We start from the raw sequence: 22291 nt of genomic DNA, 5'->3' as shown, positions 1-22291 counted from the left end.
TTAAAAAAAATCACTTGAATGTTAAAAAGTTGCATTATTTGCTCTGCAGAGTGACCTAAGCATCCTTCTACATGAAGGTTGGTCACCAGATACAATAATCAGTTCAGAAAGCAAATGGAATTTAGTCCTTCATTGCTGAAGGGATTGTGTTTAAAAGCAGAGGTTTTGTTTCAGCTGTATTTGGGTGTTGGCGTACTGCATGTAGTTTTTGTCTCCTTACTTGAGAAAAGATGAGGTGCAGAGGAGGTTAACTAGGTTGATTCCAGAGTTGACAGGTTCGGCTTAACAGAGACTGAGTAGATTGGGATTATATTCATTGGAATTCAGAAGAATGAAAACATATAAAATAATGAATGGAATGGATAAAATAGAAGTAGAGAGCTGTTTCCATTGGCAGGTGAAGCTAGGACAAGAGGGCATCACCGCAAGACTAGAGGCAGCAAATTTAAGACTGAATTGACAAGGAACTTCTTGACCTCTATGGAATTCACTGCCCAGGGAAATAGTTGGTGCTCGTTCAGAAAACGTTTTTAAAACTAGGTTAGATTTTTAAAAATGTAATTAATTAATGAACACGGCGAGAACGTGGGTAAATGGTTCTGTGTCCACGAAATGATCAGCCATGATCTTATTGAATGGCAGAGCAGGCTCGAAGGGCAGGACGGCCTTCTACTGTTCCTAGATCTTAGGTTATACATCCCCCCCCTCATTCGTGACTTGGAGGTGTTGGTGTTGGATTGGGATGGACAAAAGTAAAATTCACAGAACACCAGGCTATTGGTCAACAGGATTATTTGGAAGCACTAGGTTTGCTGCTTCTTCATCAGGGGGTTTTGAGATGCTGTTGTCATTTTTGTAACTCATGAACAGCAACAAAAGCCACGAAGCAATCCGCATGCTCCAGCCAACAATGCGCCCCGGGTGATTGATGTCAGCGGCGGACCAATGGAAAGGCAGGGACAGAGCTGGAGGACCTGGCGCACAGTTGGTCCTCCGACCAATCAGGGTGAATGAGGGGCGGGACTAGACTAGACCACTTGATCATCCTCGCGGTCTGTTCGGGATGTGTGGATGGAGAGCTGTTGGTAAAGATAGAAAGAAACAGCAGGAAGCGGGAGGGAAATGGTGTCGGTATGGGTTGAGAGGGTTTACAGACATTTGGTGCACATCGAAAATACAAATTTGAAACTCAGTCCCGTTTTTGCAGTAAACGGGAAAATGCCTCATCCAGCGATTGATTCGAGTAAGCACCACCATCTTTATTCGGGGCAACGATTCACTGGACCCGTGCAGCCGCCAGCTTTGTTGGGGGCAAAGTTCAGCGGGACGCATGTGCAGCCCTCTCTGGTAGGGAGTCACAGGGCAGGATTTGCACAGAGCATATTCACACCCAGAGAAATGGATTTTTTTTCTGGATTTGTTTTTTCATTCATTTAAATGATTTGGATGTGAATAGAGGCGGTACAGTTAGTAAGTTTGCAGGTGACACCAAAATTGGAGGTATTGTGGACAGTGATAAAGGGTATCTCAAAGTACAATGGGATATTGATCGAATGGAACAATGGGCTGGGGAGTGGCAGATAGGGTTTAATTTAGATAAATGTGAGGTGCTGCATTTTAGAAAAGCAAATCAGAGCAGGACTCACACACTGAATTGTAAGATCTTGGAAAATCTTGTGAACAAAGAGACCTTGGAATGTAGGTTCATATTTCCTTGAAAGTAGAGTTGCAGGTAGATACGACAGTGAAGAAGGCATTTGGTATGCTTCCCCTTATTGGTCAGAGCATTGGGTAAAGGAGCTGGACAGGTCATTGGTTAGGTCACTTTTGGAATATTGTGTGTAGTTCTGGTCTCCCTCCCATCAGAAGGAGGCACTGAAACTTGAAAGGTTTGAGAATAGATTTTCAAGGATGTTGCCAGTGTTGGAGGATATGAGTTGCAGGGAGAGGCATAATAGGCTGGAGCCATTTTCCCTGCAGTGTCAGAGGCTGAGGTGTGATGTTATAGAGGCTTATAAAAATCGTGAGGGACATTGATAGCGTAAGTAGACAAGGGTTGGTAGACCCCAGAACTAGAGGATATAGGTTTAGGGTGGGGTGGGAAATTCAAAAGGAGCCTAAAGGGCAACTAAAATTGTAACATTTCAAAGGCATTTGAATAGGAAGGGTTCAGAGGGATGTTGGCCAAGTGCTGGAAAATGGGAATACATTAGGTTAGAATATCTGGTTGGCAAAGATGGGTTGGACCAAAAAGTCTATTTCTGTGCTAGACATCTGACTGTGGGATCATAAAAGTGAACATTGCTCTGATTCATCTCTGGGCTCCTTGATGTCCACTTGTTTGTTATCTAGCTTTCTCAGTCTCTCGTGTGTATTTTTGCTCTGTGTAGTATTTTACTATTACATTCACAGTCCTCTTTGTAAATGAATTGTCCACTGCTGCCTGGCTCCTGACCATATACTCTATTATCAGGTTATTTTTTCCACAATATCTTTGACGGTCAAGAGTTCTTTTTTTTCCAATAAGTGAGTGGATTTTCCTTCCATTTCTGACAGTCAAATTCTGCACCATTTTCATTCCCCCATAAATCATATTGCACTCCCTGAAACATGATGTGTATTTCTCCTTCCACAGATACCAGTGATCAAGGCCAAAGCTCTGTTGCCTGTTGAGAAGGTGATGTTTGACTTCCTTGTACTGCTGCAGTTGGTATGGTGAAGGTGCTCCCACAACGTGGTTGGGTAGGAGACATTACAGATTATGCACTCAGAGATAGTGAAGAGTAGAAGATATCTGTATAAATCAACACATTTTTAATTTCACAAAATATTGAGAACTTTTGACGTAAGGCTACAGATGGAGAATATTATGTCCGGTGACCAAACCTTTGCGAAATAAGCAATTTTTCAGGAATGACTTAAAGGAAGAAAGCAGATCTTAGAGGGTGGGAATTCCAGACCGTGTTGCCTTGGAATCTATAGAAACAGTCACACAGCTGAACTCAAAAATAAACATATCATTGGGAGTCTAAACAGAAATGAGTTATTGAGATGTGAAAGTGTGTCTGATGCATGGAGATAGGAATGATTACAGCCAGGAATTAAGTCAAGGGTGTGAAAGTAAATTGCTGTTGCTTATAAATGGGAGCCTTTTGATGGATCAGCAAGTTCTGGTACAAGTGAACACTTGGGCAGTAGAGTTTTCAATATTCTGGAGATTATAGGGAGGGTGATTGTGGGATGCTGGCCAGGAGATGGTTTAGATAATGAAATCTAGAGTTCATAAAATGAATGAATGAAAATTTCATTAAATTAGCTGAGACTGTGGTGAGGTCAGATGATATCACTGAAGTCGAAATAGTGGTCTTGGAGTGGGACGGGCTGTTACCTTCAGCTGTTTGTCAGTTTGTGAATCAAGTCTGTAACAAGCTCAGAAGCTGATTGGCCCTGCAAGAACCCAAACTGGGCGTCACTGAGCAGGTTATTGTGAGCATGTGCTTGACAGCACTATCGATGACAACGTCTATCACTTCACTGCTGAGCGAGTGTGGACTGATGGAGGGAAATTGGCTGGGTTGGATGTGTCCTGCGGTTTTGTGTTGAACAACACTGGGAAACATTTCCCAATATCGGTAGGTGCCAGTGCTGGAGCACTATTTGTCTTGGTGGGCAGCAGGTTCTGGAGAAGAAAGTGAGGACTGCAGATGCTGGAGATCAGAGCTGAAAATGTGTAGCTGGAAAAACGCAGCAGGTCAGGCAGCATTCAGAAATTCATTCCTGAAGAAAGGCTCATGCCCGAAACGTCAATTCTTCTGCCCCTTGGATGCTGCCTGACCTGCCTGCGCTTTTCCAGCAACACATTTTCAGCAAGTTCTGGAGCACAGCTATCAGTATATATTGCCACAATGCTAGCAGGGCCCATAGCCTTTACACTACTTGTCCATTTCTTGATCTGATTTGAAATGGGTTTTCAACCAATTCGATTCACATCTGTGATGTCATGGACAAATGGAGAAGCCTCATCCACTTGGCACTGCTGGCTGAAAATTGCTGAAAATGCTGTCGTCTTATCTGTTGTATGAATGTGTGAGGCCCCTCCATCATTAAGGGTGGGGATATCTGTGATGCTTCCTGCAGTGAGTTGTTTAATTGCCCATCACCATTCCTGACTAGGTGTGACAAAATTGCAGAGCTCAGATCTGATCCACTGGTTGTTGGATCACATAGTTCTATTTGGTGTTGCTTGCACTGTACCTTCACCAGGCTGGCGCCACATTTTCAGGTATGTTTGGTATTGCTCGTGGCATGCCCTGCGGAACTCTCCATTGAAGTAGTGTTGATTCCCCTGGCTTGATGTTAATGGTTGAGTGGGGGATACACCAGGCCATTAGATTACAAAATTGGGCTGGGGTACAGTTCTGGTACTGCTGTTGGCCCACAGTGAGACAGAGGTTGTAGGGTCAAGAGGGCTGATTGTGTTGTTGTATTTTCCAGTGCATTGGTAGATGTAATGTGGTCCATCCAGTTTCATTCCTTTGTTGAGACTGTGCAGTGACTAATACAATGAGTGATTTGATGGGCCACTGTCAGGAATGCAACTTTTGAAAGAAAGGTTTTGTGATTTATACATGAAAGAAGTGAAACTATCATGGTATTCGAACAGATGAAAGACTCAACATACAACCAAGGTATTTTTCAATGGACAATTTCAGTTACGTCACACTATAAATTTTTGCTATAAATGCTGTGCCTTAGAATTGTGCCCTCCACACTCACCTGATGAAGGAGCGGTGCTCCGAAAGCTAGTTTGCTTCCAATTAAACCTGATGGACTATAACCGGTGTTGTGTGATTCTTAACTTAGAATATTACAGCACTACTAACAGGGCTGCATGTAAACAGGCTCAGTCCAGTTAGTCAATACATTCGGAAGGATTGCCTCCAAGTTTAACGACGCAATATTCGTCAAAACCGTCAACTTCAACCTGCAATGTTGTTATTAACAAAAACTTCAGGCTGACATAAAGCTCCCCACCCCACAGCAATGTGGTAACCGGGCCCGGCCCAGGAATTGGAACTGGGACATTTGTGGACCGTGATCTCAAAGGAAGCGAGCAAACACAATTCTGACAGATGAGTTCTCAAAGATGAGTAGCAGGTTTGAGACAAGGCCGGTGGTATACCATCTTGCATTCAGCTTAATTGCATTTCTTATTTACAGTAGTGTTTTGAAAAGTAGAAAGAACCAGTTTGTTTTCTGTGGTTGGGGAGTTTTATCCTCGTTGATCACAGTTGCTGCCTCTCGCTCCACAAGTCAAATCATAGGATCTAAACAATAAACTGCAGGTGCTGGTGATCTAAACCCAGAAACAAAGTGCTGGAGAAACTCAGCAGTTCTGAGGGCATTGGTGAAGAGAAAAAAAATTGTTACATTTCAAGTTTTTGTCTGAATGGACAAAAGGTCATTGGACTTGGAACTTACAATGTTTAATTCCCCTCAGAGATGCTGCTGGGCCTGCAGTTCTCCATCACTGTGCTTTCGATATTCAACTTTATTTACAAAACAGATCGGAAAAATACTAATCTGCAAAAGTGAAAGGTTCATTGCAAACATGAGCATAGTTTCCACACTTGAGTTACACAAGCACATCTCAGTTTAAAAACAAGATTTAACTCAAAGTAACATTCCATTTCAAAATTAGCCGAGTTACACCAGTAATAAAGCTCATCCACCCAATGAGGCACTTCAGACAACATCCTGCAGTGTTGCACACAGCCACCTTTACCGAAGAATGATCACATGTCACAAAATTGAAGGCAAAGAGCGTGTCTCTTTACAGGAGCTGAAGTCAAACTCTCAATTTTTGGAAAGATTTTTATTAAACCTGATTGAACATTTAAATCTCAGAGCAAAATCTTTGCTTTTTTTAAACAAAGTGTGTGGGAAACATCCCACATCTTGCTAAAGGTTCAGTTCAGTCTGATACATAGAGCCAAAGGTCAAACAAACATCACACTTTCTTTCACTTCTACAAAGGGCTGACATCACATTTCTTCAGGATTTAAAGTATTTTATAAATTGTTTGTAAAATCATTTGTCACGTTAAAGAACTGGACAATAACTACCATTGTATACAATAAGAGTGAAGCCTGTGACAGCAGATTGAGCTTTGGAGGGCAGTGAATGCACTTTCTAAATTCTGGGAGCACTTTTGGAGACTGCTCCCAGATGGTGATAGTGAGCATATCTGGAATGCACTGTTTAGATTTGGGAATCCTTGGGAAACAGTCTGTGGTTTCACTGATACTTGGTTTGCGTTGTTGGTGTACAGTAAGCAATTCATAAAGTTACTTATGTATTGTTGTTGACTACCCGAATGGTATTCAAATCTGCCAGGTTGCCTTCAATAGTGTGAATGCATCTATTGTAAATATTTCGAATATTCCAGAACTGCCCAGTGCTTGGCAAATTCAGGGGGGACAAAAAAATCACATTGGGTAATTTGAAATTAAGAATGCAAGAGGATTTAACCACTGAAGTATTCAATTCAAATAGTTAAATGGAGTGCTCACATTTAAAATACCTGTGATCCATAGGAATGGATGGACTGACAGAATTGGGACCAAATTCGTAGCTGGGGAGTGTGAAATGTGCTTTGATAAAGTCACCTGCATTTACCAACAATAATTTGGCAAGCTCGGAAATTTAAAAAAACAATACGAGCTTCATTGCTGCTCCAGTCGGGTCCCAAGCTCTGTGAAAAAATAACAATGTTCAGGTTTATTGCATACACTCTGAAACACGTGTTTCTTCAATAGATCTTGCAAGTTTACCAATGAGCATAGCAACATCATTTGGATGGACAAACTTTTGCCAACTCATTTCTTTCCGAGCCTCTATAGCCTGAAGAGTGACCAGAAGCAATTACTCCCCATATGTGGGAACATATGGGGAGTAATTGGGGTGGCACAGTGGTTAGCACTGTTGCCTCACAGCACCAGAGAGCACCAGAGACCCGGGATCAATTCCCGTCTCAGGTGACTGACTGTGTGGAGATTGCACATTCTCCCCGTGTCTGCGTGGGTTTCCTCCAGATACTCCGGTTTCCTCCAACAGTCCAAAAATGTGCAGGTCAGGTAAATTGGACATGCTAAATTGTGTTAGGTGTAGGGGAATGGGTCTGGATGGGTTGCGCTTCGGCGGGTCGGTGTTACTTGTTGGGCCGAAGGGCCTGTTTCCACACTGTAAGTAATCGAAAAAAAAATTACCGTCGAGGATTTTTTCCTTCAGAATTGATTTCCATATATTCAGTGCCCAGAAAAGATAAAAAGCTTGTCACCTTTTATAGAGCAATGATTCAGTGGGAGTAAAACACTCACCTTTTCTTGCTTAATAATCACGCTGCCTAAATTTTAAACATGAACACTTCTTAATAGTTCACGAGATCCTAACGAAATATTTTGTGCAAAACAAATCACATGATACATAGTTATTCAGATAATAAAACAAGTTTGTTCATTGAAGAACCCAGAGGAAAAGGTCATGAAACAATGTGAGTTTGATATACCTCAATTATCATTTCAAGTGCATTCTCTGCATAAATTCTCCTTTTCCTCCTCGAAGTATTCAAATTCTTGAATAATTGAGAGAATGAAGTCACAGTTGTCAACACACAATCAGACCCTTCAGTCCAACTTGCCCATGCTGACCAGATATCCTAAATTAATCTAATCCCAGCATTTGTTCCAGCATTTGTTCCATATCCATCTTAAACCCATTCTACTGATTATCATTTTATTTTACTTTATCAGCACTTGAAATACTGACGTTGTTTTCTCTAACATTGGTTAAAGAAATCATAAGTTCATTCATCTAAGTTAATTTTGTAATCTTTCACAAAGAAACAATTGAGAACAAAATATAGCCGAGTGCAAAACAAAATACTGCAGCTGTGCGATATCTGGGAACACTCTAAAGCTGAGGCACTGATACTGCACAAGTTTGTCAGCACGGTTTCAATTACTGACAATAATTTATTAATGTCTTAGCCTTCACATAGTTAAGGTAAATGTGAGATATCTGAATTTCATGAATTGGTTCCTATTGCACTGTGATCAACAAAAAATATTCTTGGTTTAATCTACTCAAAGGAGAAAGTGACGACCAAAGAAGCTGGACATCAGAGTCGAAAAGTGTCATGCTGGAAAAGCACAACAAGTCAGGCAGCATCCGAGAAGCAGGAGAGTTGATGGTTCAGGCATAAGCCCTTCATCAGCAATCACAGGCTTCAGAAAAATAACTGGCATAGACTTATGGCAACACATACGTAGAAAGGTCGAAGCACGTTACTATCTGATTAGAGACTAATTTCAGATTTGTTACCATTCAGAGCAACATTTCAGTATGATATTTACATATGTACCTAAAAGATAAGTTTGGTTAAAATTACAAGCTCTAGAATGATTATAGTATTAAACCTGGAAATAAAGCTGGTGAACAAGAATGGCAAAGTGAAGTCCCACCAGTATCGCCTTGGGCAGTGTCAAGTAAGAATTTGAGAGCAGAGTTGCCACTTTGGAGTAACCTGCAGTCTGGCCAAATTGCAGCAAAAAGCTGTTCAATTTTATCTGCAAACTATTGAATGCAAAATCCTCCTTGCACAATAATGAGGCAGTATTTTGGGATGTCATTTTTAAAATATATTATTTTCAAAGTTACTCACAATTGAGAGTAACAGCTTGGCGCTGTCTGCATAACACAGTACGTAAAGGAATTAACAGAAAAAATATTATTACCCAAATTCAGACTCACCATTGATATTGCATGGGTCCAGCATTGATAAGTAATCGATTTTTAAAAATAAATATAGATACATTTACTAACTACATTGGGATACAGTCAAGTTTCTTACTGAACAGTGACAGGATTGGACAGAGTCCGCGTGGATTTAAGAGAGGGGAATCATACTTAACAAAGCTACTGAAAGAATCTACAGAGTCAAATATTAAAGTAAGAAATTGCAGGACATTTAGAAACGCTTATCATTAAACATGGTAGACTGGGTTTTGTGAAAGAGAAATTATATTTGACAAATTTGCGACAGTTCATTGAGGAGATAACAAGCAGGGCTGATAAAGGGCAATCCAATGATGTTCTGTATTTGGATTTTAAAAATGCAAATGATAAGGTGCTACATAAAAGTCAATTGCTCAATTTAGGAGCTCATGGTATCGGCGTAATGTATTAGCATGGATTGACGATTGGTTTACCACACTGGCTGTTGGTGAGTCCTCACTTGCAGTGTTGTATACAATGTTAGCTCCCATATTTAATAAAGGATAAACCAACATCGGAGACCATTCAAAAAAGATTCAATTAGATGTTTCGAGGACGAAAGTGTTGACCTATCAAGAATAGATAAGCAGGAGTGATCTTATGGAAACAAGATTCTGAGGAGCTTGACAGAGTAGATGTTGACTAGATTTTCTAGCACCAGTGAAGTCTCAAACCAAGGGACATTACATAAGGGAACATTCATTTTAGAAAAAGTAAAGAACTTTTTCTCTGTGAATGGCTAGAATTTCCGCACCCAAACAATTGCGAAAGTTAAGTGTGGGAGGGGAATGGTTGGCTTACTCTTCGGAGGGTTGTTCTGGCTTGTTGGGCTGAAGGACCTGTTTCCACATAGTAGGGAATCTATGATTCTATCTCAAATTATTTTAAAAAAGGGCAAATAGATTTTTGAAATATTGAGCAGTTGAGGGCTATGCGGATCAAGCATAAAAGAGGTATTGAGGTCTGGGTTGGTCAAGCCATGATCTGATAGAATGGGGGAACAAGCTGAAGGCGATGAATGCCCTACTCCTGCACCGATTCCTTGAGGCTCTATTTCATGTTTTTTTTTGTTTCCAAAGAAGAGCGTGATACAATGTGCTTAAGATCTCAGATGTTGTGTAAAGGAGTGAAAATGGGGTGTTTATGTACTGATTCAGAAGGCATTGATTCATCAATCACAGCTATACAGTCATGAGTAGGAAGGCAATCCCCTCCATGAATAAAGGAAATCTACTGCAGAGCTCACACAAAGGGAATCCTTACCCTCAGTAAACTCTCCCATCACATTACCCAACATATCAGCTGAAGCAGGACACACTGCGCATGTTCTCGCCAACAAAGGGACTCCGGGTGATTGATGTCAGCACCGGACCAATGAAAGGACGGTGGGCGGAGCTGGATGACCTAGCGGGATGTTGGTCCTCCAATCAAAGTGAATGTTGGGCGGAGCTAAACTAAACCATGTGATCACTCGCGCGCGGCGCAGAGTCGCTGTAATGAATGCTCGGGAAGTTATGGAAAGAAAGGATACGGTAAGGAAAGAAATAAACAGGGAACTGGGAGAAAAACTGTGTTGCCATGAGCGGAGAGGTTTTACAAACAAATTGTGCACGTCGGAAAACACAAATTTGAACGTCCCAGTCCCGTGTTTGCAGTAAATGGGGAATTGCCTCAGCGCGGCTGCAGGCCTGAGTGAGCGCCGCCATCTTTATTCGGGACAACGATTCACTGGACACGTGTACCGCCGCCATCTTTGTAGGGGGCAAAGTGCAGCCAGGCGCATGTGCAGCCTTTCTCTGGTATAGAGTCATTGTGATCACAGCAGCCAATACTGCTCTGATTCACCCCTTGGCTCCCTCATCACCACTTTGTCAATATCTAGCTTCCTCAGTCTCGAACCATGGGTGTATTTTTGGTCTGTTTACTACTGTATTATTACTTTTATAGACCTTTGCAAATGAGTTTTTCGCTGCGGCCCAACCCCTGACCATGTGCTGCTAGATTATCAGATTACTTTTTTCTTGAATATTTTTGACAGTCAAGAATTCTTTTTTCCAAAAAGCAAGTGTATTTTCCTTCCATTTCTGGCTGTCAAATTCTGCACCATTTTCATTCCCTGTAATCCATTTTGCACTCCATGAAACATCAACTGTGTTTCTCCTTCCACAGATACCAGTGATTAATGCCAAAGCCCTGTTGCTTGTGGAGAGGGTGATGTTTGACTTTCTTGTACAGCTGCAGTTTGTGTGGTGAAGGTGCTCCTACAATGAGGTTGGGTAAGAGACATTACAGATTATTCATTACAGCAACAGTGATGATTTGAAAATAATGTCAAATCAACAACAGTTTGTATTTTTATTATCATGCTTATAATTTCACAAAAATACTATTGAGAACTTTAGACATAAGGCCAGAGATGGAGATATTAGGCCAGGTGACCAAAAGTAGGTTTTGAGGGATGTCTTAAAGGTGGAAAACAGAGCTGTGAGATTTTGGTTGCGAATTTCAGACCATGCTGCTTCAGCAACTGTAGAAACAGCCACACAGATGAAGTAATGAATTAACAAATTGTTGGGAGTCTCAAAGAAAATGGGTTGTCGAGGTCTCAAAGTGTGTGTGGTGCAGGGAGCTAGGGATTATCACAGCCAGGAATTAAATCAAGTGTGAGAAATTTAAATTGAGGGATATTGGCCACATGCTGGCAGGTGAGACTAGATTGGGTTCGGATATCTGTTTGGCATGGATGGGTTGGACCGAAGGGTCTGTTTCCATGCTGTACATCTCTATGACTCTATGTTGTTGCTTATGAATAGGAGACTTTTGATGAATCAACAAGCAGATATTTAGATGTTCTTGAGATTACAGGGAGGTTGAATGTGGGAAGCTGGCCAGGGAGTGAGTTTGGATAATGAAGTCTAGAGATAGCTCATATACTTTCATCACATTGTGTTGAGACAAGGGTGAAATCAGCTCGAAATAGTGATCTTGGAGTGGGGCTGAGCTATCACCCTCACCTCACCTCTGGGATTCAGCTGGTTGTCAGTTTGTGAATCAGGCGGTGACACAATCGTGAGCTCATTGGCCCTGGTGGAGCCTAAAGTGAGTGTCGCTCAGCTGACTGTTGCAGAGCAGCTGCTGCTTGGTAGCCCTGGTGATGACATCTTCCATCACTTTACTGCTGATCGAGTGTAGACTGATAGATGGAAATTGCCTGGGTTTGATTGTTCTGTGCTTTTGTGTTGAACATCCCTGGGCAATGTTCCACATTGTCGGTCGATGCCAGTGCTGGAGCGGTACGTGGCTCGGTGGGTGGCAAGTTCTGGAGCACAAGCCATCAGTATGATTGCCAGAATATTGGCAGGGCCAGTAGCCTTTACACTACTTAACCATTTCTTGATGTGATTCAAACTGAATCGAACTGGTTTAAAACTCACATCTGTGATGTTAGAAACCACTGGAGAAGGCTGAGATGGATCATCCCACTTTGCACTCTGGCTGCAGATTGCTGCAAATGCTGTCATCTTATCTGGTGCATGGGTATGTGAGGCCCCTCCATCAGTAAGGGTGGGGATTTCTGTGATGCTTCCCCCAGTGAGTTGTTTAATTGTCCATCACCGTTCACAACTGGATGTGGCAGAACTGCAGAGCTCCGATCTGTTCCATTGGATGTTGGATCACTGAGCTCTGTTGCTTGCTGCTGATGCTGTTTGATATGCAGGTAATTCTGTTTGATAGCTTCACCAGATTAGCACTTCATTTTTAGGTATGCCTGGTGCTGCTCTTGGCAAGCCCTCCTTTACTGTCCATTGTGATGGGTGAGAGCAGGATTTACAAACCCATGAGATTACAGATTGTGCTGGAGTACAGTTCTGCTGCTGTTGATGTCCCACAGTACCTTATAGATACCCTATTTGAGATTCTACATCTCTTTGAAGTCTGTCCCATTTAGAACGGTGATAGTGCCACTCAACACAGCGGAGGTTTTCTCAACTTTAAGGCAAGGCATTGTCTCCAAAACGAACATGTAATGGTCGTTCTTACCGATACTGTCATGGCCAGACATATCTGCAGCTGGTCAATTCATAACAATGCGATCAAGTATGTTTTTTTCCTTCTTGTTGGTTCCCTCACCACCCGCTGCAGACTCAGTTGAGCAGCTATGTCCTTTAGGACCTGGCCAGCTCAGTCAGTAATTCTGTTGCAGAGCCAGTCTCGATTGTGGACATTGAAATCCTGTACCCAGAGTATGTTTGACACCATTTTGTTGCCTCAGTGCTTCCTCCAAATGTTGTTCAACACGAAGGAGAACTGATCCATCAGCCAAGGGAGGACAGTACGTGGTAATCAGCAGGAGCCATGAGACTCCCAGGGCGAATCCTCCCTGTCTGTACACCACTGTGCCACCACCTCTGTCTGGTCTGTGCTGCCGGTGGGACAGGACATATCCAGAGATTTTAGGAGAAATTGAAGACTGCAGATGCTGGAGGTCAGAGTCGAGAGTGTGGTGCTGGAAAAGCACACCAGATCAGACTGATGAAGGGCTGAGGCTCAAAACGTCGATTCTCCTGCTCCTCTGATGCTGCCTGACTGTTGTGCTTTTCCAGCACCACACTCTCGATATCTAGGATGGTGAAAGTGGTGTCTGGTCATTGTCTGTAAGGGATGATTCCGTGAATATGACTATGTCAGGCTGCTTCTTGACTAGTCTGAGGTACAGCTCTCCACATTTTGGCACCAAAAACTAGATGTTAGTGAGGAGGACGTTGCACCATCGAGAGGGTTGATTCTGTGGTTGTAATTTCTGGTGCCTTGTTAGATGCCACATGGTCCATCCAGTTTCATTCCTGTGTTGAGACTTTGCAGTGATTAGTACAGTGAGTAGCTGGATGGGCTGCTCTCAGGTTGGCAGGATTTTTTTTACCATTGACAATGGTTTCGTGGAAATCAGGAGATTCCTAATTCCAGTTATTTTTTCGTGAATTCAGATTCCACCATCTGCCAAGATGGGATTCGAACCAGGACTTCAGTCGTTTGTTTTAATATTCTGGATAAAAGCTAAACACATCAGGTTTGTTCACTCATTTTAAATATCACTAACCCTGGTTTTGTTTCTTTGTAAAACACTGTCCATCATCCTGTCTCCTCTATCCTCCCCTCCAATAACATGAGTGAGGAGCACATGGAGTTTCTCTGTCACCATGACTGAGATAATCCGATCTGCTGCTTCCCTCCCTCCCACTAGCCCACCGAGCCAAACTGCCTCACGTGGTGTTCCTGGTTTTTGTCCTAAACCTATATCTTTCTCCAGTCTCTTGTTAAGCCTTATCAGAGCTCATCTTTACAATTTACCCAAAGCTTGCTAAACCACAGACTTTCCAACACTCTGTCTCCTCCTCCTCCTCACCGATTCACAGATATTGTTCCTTGTTCTGGCTGTCTGTCTTTTCTGGTTATGCCCTTCTCTCCCCTTCTTTGAAAAACTTCCTTTTGACCTCACGGTTTTTGGAAAATCCTGCTCCATTTCCACTCTCTCTTTCCTTTCTGAATTCCTTGCATTTGGTGTCCCTCCAGTATCTATCCTTGCTCTCTCCTGTATCTCACCTACATACTGCCAGGAGTTGACATTGTGAAAAAGCACCATGTTAGGTTTCACATGTACACTGACACTGTCCAGCTCTCCCTCCCCACCATCCCTCTCCATTGTTCCACTGTTACTCAGTTACCAAACTGCTTATCACATTCCCACTACTTGATTAGCTGCAGTTTCCTCCAATGAAACATTGTAACGGTTAAACCCATTGCCTTCAGTTGTTATTCCAAACTCCTTTCTCTTACTGCTGAGCCTCTCCCTCTCCCTGGTAACTGTCTGAGGCAGAAATACGTTCTTCACAATATTGCTGTTATATTTGACCCTAAGGTGACCTTCTGATCAGACATCTGCACAATCCCAAACACCAGGGAATTCCAATCTCTTAAACATTGTTTGTCTCCACCTCACCCCAGCTCCATTGCTACTGAAACCCCTTACCCGCCTCTGTGTCGCCTTAAACTTGACGAATCTGAAGCAGAACCCTTGATTCCGCGACTGACCCAGAATCTGGTTCCAGACTCCCTTTTCAGTATTAACACTCGGAAACATCCACTCAGTATTTATCCTGTCAAACCCCTTAAGAATCCCATCTGTCTCAATGAGATCACCTCTCTTTCTCCAAAATCCAGTGAGTAGAGTCCCAACCTGTTCAGCCTTTATTTAAAAGATAATCCCTCCAAACCAGGGATCATCCCAGTGAATCTTCCCTGCTGAAAAATATGTTGCTGGAAAAGCACAGCAGGTCAGGCAGCATCCAAGGAGCAGGAGAATCAATGTTTCGGGCATAAGCCCTTCTTCAGCTTATGCCCAAAACGTTGATTCTCCTTCTGCTTGGATGCTGCCTGACCTGCTGCGCTTTTCCAGCAACACATTTTTCAGCTCTGATCTCCAGCATCTGCAGTCCGCACTTTCTACTAGTGAATCTTCCCTGAAATGCCTCCAATAAAGTGACACATTCCTTATCTAAAGGGACCAAAACTGCTCACATTACTCCAGATATGGTGGTCTCACCACCACTTCCTCACGTTACTCTCAGGTATATACTCCAAACTCTCATACTGAAAACCCTCGAAACAAAACATTCCATTCCCCTTCCTGATGACCTGTTGTAACTATGTACAGTAATCCTGCGCCAGGAGGAGGGGATGGTGTGGGTTTCTAACTTGAACTGAGAGTGACAGATTTTATAAACTTGTATTACAGGATATGACAGGTGGACATTCAGATGGTAATCTCAGTAAATGTTCTGCCAAACTCTGAATTACTCAGTACATCAGGACCTGGATATTCGCATTGTGAGTATTGTGTTCCAGATCAATCCCTTTTGCTGCTTAAAAATTCTCCTTTGAATCATCACATTCTCTCAAAAGGTCTCCCCAAACCATCATGTGTTATGTAATCCTTTTATAATGATGTGATGAGTGTAAGGTTTATTATTCGAATGTGTAATTTTTGTACAAGGATGCCTCAGAGAGGGAGCAGAATATTCTTAAAGGGGAGAATAACCATTTTGAGGGGAGGCTGTTGTTTATTGGTATCAATGACATAGGAATAGAAGATTTCACATTGTTGGATCATTGGAATCTCTTGTGGGGTAGAATTGACCTTCATCAGAAGGTTGGATTGTACCTGCACTGAAAGGGAAGAGTTGCTAGTTCTATTCAGGAGGCATTAAACCAGTGAAGGAATGGAGGTAAACTCAAAAGAGTGAGGAAAGAGCCAAGTCTGCGGCTGGTACAGTTCAGGTGTCAAACAGTCAAGGCAGGCAAGGGCAAGGCACAGAATGAGGTAGGACTGAGCAGTTACACTGCATTTATTTCAATGCAGGAGGCCCGATAGGTCAGGCAGAGGAGCTCAGGGTATGGTTTTGAACATGGCACTGGGATATTACAGCAATTACAGAGGTATGACTTAGGAATGGTTAGGACCAGCAGCTTAATGTTCCAAGGTATAGATGCTATAGCAAGGATAGAAAGGGGGCAACAGAGCAGGGGGTGAGATGGTTTTGATGAGGGATAACATTATGGCTGGGCTTCAGGAGGATAATCCTGGAAGTACATCCAGGCAAGTTGTACAGGTGGAACTGAGAAATAAATAGTCAGCCGGGAATTGAGAAGCAAATTTACTAACAGATCACTTATCTGTAAGAATAGTATGATTGTATACAAGACTTGACCTTTTTTAATTCATTCACAGGATGAGGGTGTCACTGGCTGGGCCTCAAGGGCAGTTAAGATTCAACCATGTTGCTGTGGGTCTGGAGTCACATGCAGGCCAGACCAGGTAAGGATGGCAGATTCCTTCCCTGAAGGATATTAGTGAATCTCATTGTTTTTTTTTGCAACAATCAACAATGGATTCATGGTCTTTAATAGATTCTTACTTCCAAATTTTTATTGAATTCACATTCCACTGTCTGCTGTGACGGGATCCAAACCCTGGGACCCAGAACGTTATCTGGGTGTCTGGATTATCCATCTAGCGATAGTATCACTAGACCATTGGGCAGGGTGAGTGACTGAGGTATCAGTGGGGCAGCACATCAGCACCAAATATCCCATGGTCTCTGTGGAAGGGCTGGGGAGGGAAATATATCCATGGTGGTGGGGTCTGACTGTAGGTAGCGGAAATTGCTGAGGTTAATGCGCTGTATCTGGAGATTCGTGGGGTGGCAGGTGAGGACCGGTGGATTATATTCTTATTGTGGTTGGAGGGGTGGGGGGGAAGGTGGAGGTACGGGAAGTGGAGGATATGCATTGGAGGGAATTTTTGATCACGTGGGAGGGAAATGCAGTCCTTGAAATAGGAATCCTTTCTGGGATGTCCTGGAGTGGAATTGCTTTTCCTGGAAGCAGATATGGCAGAGGCGGAGGAATTGGGAGTACAGGTTCATGTTTTTACAGGAATATACTCAAGGGAAATCAGATGAGCAAAAAGGGAACATGAAATATCTCTAGGAAATGGTTTAAGTAGAATCCAAAGCGATTCTACAAATATATCAAGGATAAAAGAAAAAATAGACAAAGAATACAACTTCTTAAAGATCAAGAAGGCCATCTGTGGAACAACAGGAGGTGGGAGAGATACTATGCTACTCTTTTCTGGAGAGTTTGGAGAACTTGATAGTTAACAACAGTGATAACTTGAAAAGTGTCCATGTTACAGAGGAGGTGGTACTGGATGTCTTAAATGGCATCAAGGTGGATAAATCCCTGGGTCCTGATCAGGTGTATCCCAGAAATTTGTGGAAAGCTAGGAAAGCAGTGCCCCTCCCTGAGGTATTTATATCATCGTTTGTGACAGGTGAGGTGCTGGAAGACAGGTGTTGTTATTTTAAAAAGGTGGTAAGGAAAGGCCAGGGAACAACAGAACAGGCAGCCTGAAGTCAGTGGTAGGCACGTTATTGGAAGGGATTCTGAGGGATAGGATTTACATGTATTTGAAAAGACCAGGAAAGATTAAGGATAGTCAACATGACTTTGTGTGAGTAATTCTCTCTTTCTAACTTGATTGAGTTTTTTTTGAAGATGTGACAAAGATGATTGATGAAGGCAGACTGTGGACGTTGTCGATATGGACACTGAACGATGTTCCACAAAGCAGACTGGTTAGCAAGGTTAGATAACGTGGAATGTTGGGAGAACTAGCCATTTGGATACAAAACTGGCTTGAAGGTAGGAGGCAGAGGGTGGTGATGGAGGGTTGCTTTGCGGACTGGAGGCCTGTGAGCAGCAGTGTGCTGCAGGAATGGATATTCGGTTCTCAAATAAATGACTTGGATGTGAATATATGAGATATAGTCAGTGGTTTTACAGAAGACACCAAAATTGGAGGTATAGTGGACAGCGAAGAAGGTTAGTTCAGAATACAACAGGATCTTGATCAGATGGGACAATGGAGCAAAGAATGGCAGACGGAGTTCAATTTAGACAAATGCGAGGTGCTGCACTTTGGAAAGGCAAATCAGGGCAGGATTTATACACTTAATGGTAAAGTCCTTCGGAGTGTTGCTGAACAAAGAGACCATGGAGTTCAGATTCATTGTTCGTTGAAAGTAGAGTCGCAGATAGGCGGACTAGTGAAGGTGGTGTTTGGTCTGCTTATATTTATTGGTCGATGCATTGAATACAGAAGCTGGGACATCATATTGTGGCTGGACAGGAAATTGATTAAGCCATTTCAGGAATTCTGTTTTAAGTTCAAAATCCCCTGTTCTGGGAAGGATGTTCTGAATCTTGAAAGAGTTCAGACAAGATTGACAAAGACTTTGCCAGGGTTGGAGGATTTGGGCTACGGAGAGGCTGGTGGTAATTTCCCTGGAGAGTCAAAGATTGAGAGGTGACTTCATGTAGATTTGTAAAATCATGAGGGGTATGGATAAGGTGAACAGCCAGGGTCTTTCCCCCCCAGGTTAGGTGGTTCCAAAACAAGATCACATGGGCTTAAGTCAAGAGAGCAAAGATTTAAAAGGGATCTGAGAAGCAAAGTTTTCAAGCTGTGTGTGATGTGTGTATTGGATGAGCTGCCAGATGAAGTAGTGGAGGCTGATACAATTACAACATTTGAAAGGCATCTGATTGGGGACATGAATAGGAAGGGTTTCGAGGGATACGGATCAATAGCTGGGAATAGGATTCCATTAGATTAGGATTCCTAGTTGGCATGGACAAATTGGACCAAAGGTCTGATTCTGTGCTGTACATCTCTATGACACGAATAAATGAAAATAAGATGTGTTCCTCTTTTGTGGAGAGCTAGCAGAAGCACAGATAATTGTCCTTGGAGCTGAGACAGTTAAGCAGTGAGTTTGACCAGTTGCAAATTTGTGTCTTGGATATTTAATTTGCAGAGAGAAGGGAATTGTGAACAATGCCACAATTTTAGTAACTATTTTCAGGTAATTGGCAAATAATATGTGAACATGTGAACATTATTTTATTCAGTAAAGTCTGAGCATCTGGAACTGTCTGATTGGCAGCTGGACACAGACTCAGCAGTTATTCATAAACAGATTTGGAATTTTACTTTTTAGGGGATGATTTGGGGGGCTATGGGCAAATGGGAAGGGAATTGGGACAGATGTGCAGCATCTCCAGAGGGAGAGAGTACAGTCCCAATGGGCTGAATAGCCCCCAGCCCCTGTGCTCTGAGATACTGCCCCATTCACTGTGAATGATGAAGCTCATTCCAGGGCAGAGAGAGGGAGGATCCCACCACTCACCTCACAATGGGTCTCGTGTGATTGATGTCAGCGCAGGCCAATAGGGGGCAGAGGGCCGTACTGGAGGACCAGGTCGTACCAGTTTGTCTTCCAACCAATCGGAGTGAATGAGGGCATCCTCAAGGCTGGAACTAAAGAAAGGCACATGTAGCAGAGATCTGAGAAACTGGAGGACATGAGATAGGGAGCGTTCTGTGGCTGGTGAGGAATTATATAAATAAGGAAGAGTTGTGAGGCTGGATGAGGTGACAGTGATCAGGAGAGTTGAGGATGGAGGAATTTAGAGTTAGTGAGGATTAGAGTCATAATGTTATACAGCAAGGAAACAGGCCCTGTGGTCCAACCAGTCCATGCCAACCATAATTCCAAACTGAACTAAGTGTACGTGCCTCCGCTTGGTCCACATCCATCCAAATATTTCCTATTTATGTACTTATCTGAATGTATTTTAAATATTGTAATTGTATTCATTCCTCTGGAAATTCATTCCACACGTATGTTTTTTTTTAAAACCCTTATGTCTTTTCTCAAACCTTTCTCATTTCTTCTCAAAATGAATGCACCCAAGTTTTGAATCCCCCTCTCCCCCGGCTATTCACCTTATCTGCACTCTTTTTCTGATTTTATAAACCTCTAATAAGGTCACCCCTCAACCTCATGCACTGCAGTGGAAAACATTCCCAGCCTATCTAGCCTCTCCTTAGAACACAATCCCTCCATTCATGGCAACATGCTGGTAAATCTCTTCTGAACCTGCTCCAATTTAATAATATCCTTCCTATAACAGCACAACCAGAACTGGACAGAGTATTCCAGAAAAGGCCTCTCCAACATCCTGTACATCCTCAACATAACGTCCCAACTCCTGTATTCAAAGGTCTGAACAATGACGGTAAGTGTGCTAAGCACCTTCTTAACCACCCTGTCTACATGTGACACAAACTTCAAAGACGTGAAGCCCTCTGTCTCTTTGTTCCCATATCACTACTCAAGGTCCTACTTTTATTGAGTGTCAGTCCTACCCTGGTTTGTTTTATCAAGATGTAATATTTTGCATTTATTCCAATCCAAAACATTTTCAAATATAAAGGCAGTAGGAGTATAATTAAGAGGGAAATCAGGAGGCAAAAAAGGGGACGTGAGATAGCTTTGGCGAATAGGGTTAAGGATAATCCAAAGGGCTTTTGTAAATACATTAAGAACAAAAGGCTAACTAGGAGAAAATAGAGATCAGCAAGGCAGTCTTTGTGTGGGGCTTCAGGCGATGGGCGAGATAGGGAAACAAGTACTTTGCATCAGTGTTTACTGTGAAGAAGTACATGGGAGATATAGAATGTGGTGAAATAAATGGTGATATCTTGAAAAATGTCCATATTACAGAGGAGGAGGAGGTGCTGGAAGGAGCTGGTGCAGGGGAAAATGATTCACATTTTTGCATCATTGTGATCTCCTCTGGAGTAGAGTTGACCTGCATAAGAAGGATGGATTGTACCTGATTTGGAAGGTGTCTAATATCTGGGCAGGGAGATTTGTTAATGCTACTCAGGAGGCATTAAACCAGTGAGGGAGTGGGTGTGATTGCAAATAGATAGTGAGAAAAGAGGTATGTCTGAGGCTGGTACAGTTCTGAGGTCAAATAGTCAAGGCAGGCAAGGGCAAAGCAGAGAATGAGGTCAGACTGAGCAGTTACACTGCATTTATTTCAATGCAAGAGGCCTGACAGGGAAGGCAGATGGGCTTAGGGTATGGTTTTGAACATGGCACTGGGATATCATGGGTATTACAGAAACGTGGCTCAGGGATGGATAGGACTGGCAGCTTAATGTTTCAGAGTATAGATGCTATAGGAAGAATAGAAACGGGGCCAAGAGAGGAGGGGGAGTAGTGTTTTTGATTAGGGATAGCATTATGTTTGTGCTTAGGGAGGATATTCATGGGAGTCCACCCAGTGAAGTTATTTGGGTGGAACTGGGAAATAAGAAAGAGATGATCACCTTATTGGGGTTGTCTGCGTGGATTTCATCCGGGTTCTCTGGTTTCCTCCCACAGTCCAAAGATGTGCAGGGTAGATTGGATTATCCAGGCTGAATTGCCCGTAGTGCTCAGGGATGTGTAGGTTGGGTGGCCCTGGAAAATGCAACGTTACAGGGGGAGGTTAGGAGACTCTGAGCGTCAGTATCAATGTGATGGGCCGAATGGTCTCATTCCACACTGTTGGGATTCTGGGATTCTCTGATAATTCTATTAGTTTTAAAATAGTTACAGAAAATAATAGACCAGATTGTCCAATTTAGAAACTTAACTTTTCAAGGGTCAATTTTGATGGCACAAGGCAAAAACCTTCATCTGACCCCTCAAACCTGCTCTGCCATTCAATAAGATCAGGGCTGATCTTTTCATGGCCTCAGCTCCACATTCCTGCTCTCTCACCATAACCCTTAATTCCTTTCTTGTTCACAAATCTACCTTTTGCCTTAAAGGCAAATAAAATTGATAGCTCAGCTGCTTCACTCAGCAGGGAATTCCACAGATTCACAACCCTTTAACTGAAGAAGTTACTCCTGAACTCAGTCCTAAATCTGCTCCACCTTATTTTGACGCTATGTTCTCTAGTTTCACCCATCCCTGGTGAAAATAAACTCCCT

At 42.7% G+C, this 22291-nt stretch overlaps 3 long non-coding RNA genes across 4 annotated transcripts in view; 2 read left to right on the top strand and 1 right to left on the bottom strand.

Annotated features, from left to right (window-relative positions):
- Positions 1 to 1147: 1147 nt before the first annotated feature.
- LOC148139479 (uncharacterized) lies at positions 1148 to 2703 on the top strand. The gene is made up of 3 exons (XR_015753594.1): positions 1148 to 1243; positions 2474 to 2526; positions 2636 to 2703. It is a non-coding gene; the product is annotated as an uncharacterized LOC148139479 (long non-coding RNA).
- A 4438-nt stretch (positions 2704 to 7141) lies between these two features.
- Positions 7142 to 21774, bottom strand: LOC148139478 (uncharacterized). Its single transcript, XR_015753551.1, has 3 exons — positions 21641 to 21774; positions 19647 to 19777; positions 7142 to 7242 (listed from the first exon to the last, which is right to left on the bottom strand). It is a non-coding gene; the product is annotated as an uncharacterized LOC148139478 (long non-coding RNA).
- The window catches only part of LOC148139476 (uncharacterized), a 229115-nt gene continuing 217138 nt past the window's right edge, over positions 10315 to 22291 (top strand). For both annotated transcript variants that reach the window (XR_015753550.1, XR_015753549.1), the window contains exons 1-6: positions 10315 to 10367; positions 11005 to 11111; positions 13821 to 13903; positions 15629 to 15720; positions 16622 to 16708; positions 20434 to 20538. This is a non-coding gene — a long non-coding RNA (uncharacterized LOC148139476). The remainder of the gene's footprint in view (positions 10368 to 11004; positions 11112 to 13820; positions 13904 to 15628; positions 15721 to 16621; positions 16709 to 20433; positions 20539 to 22291) is intronic.

The sequence above is a fragment of the Chiloscyllium plagiosum genome, unplaced genomic scaffold (assembly GCF_037043375.1).
Source record: "Chiloscyllium plagiosum isolate Xiang-an unplaced genomic scaffold, Cpla_swu_hap1 HiC_scaffold_38, whole genome shotgun sequence".
Taxonomy (NCBI): Eukaryota; Metazoa; Chordata; class Chondrichthyes; order Orectolobiformes; family Hemiscylliidae; genus Chiloscyllium; species Chiloscyllium plagiosum.
The sequence above is the reverse complement of the archived record's forward strand: the minus strand, read 5'-3'. Positions and strand labels throughout refer to the sequence as shown.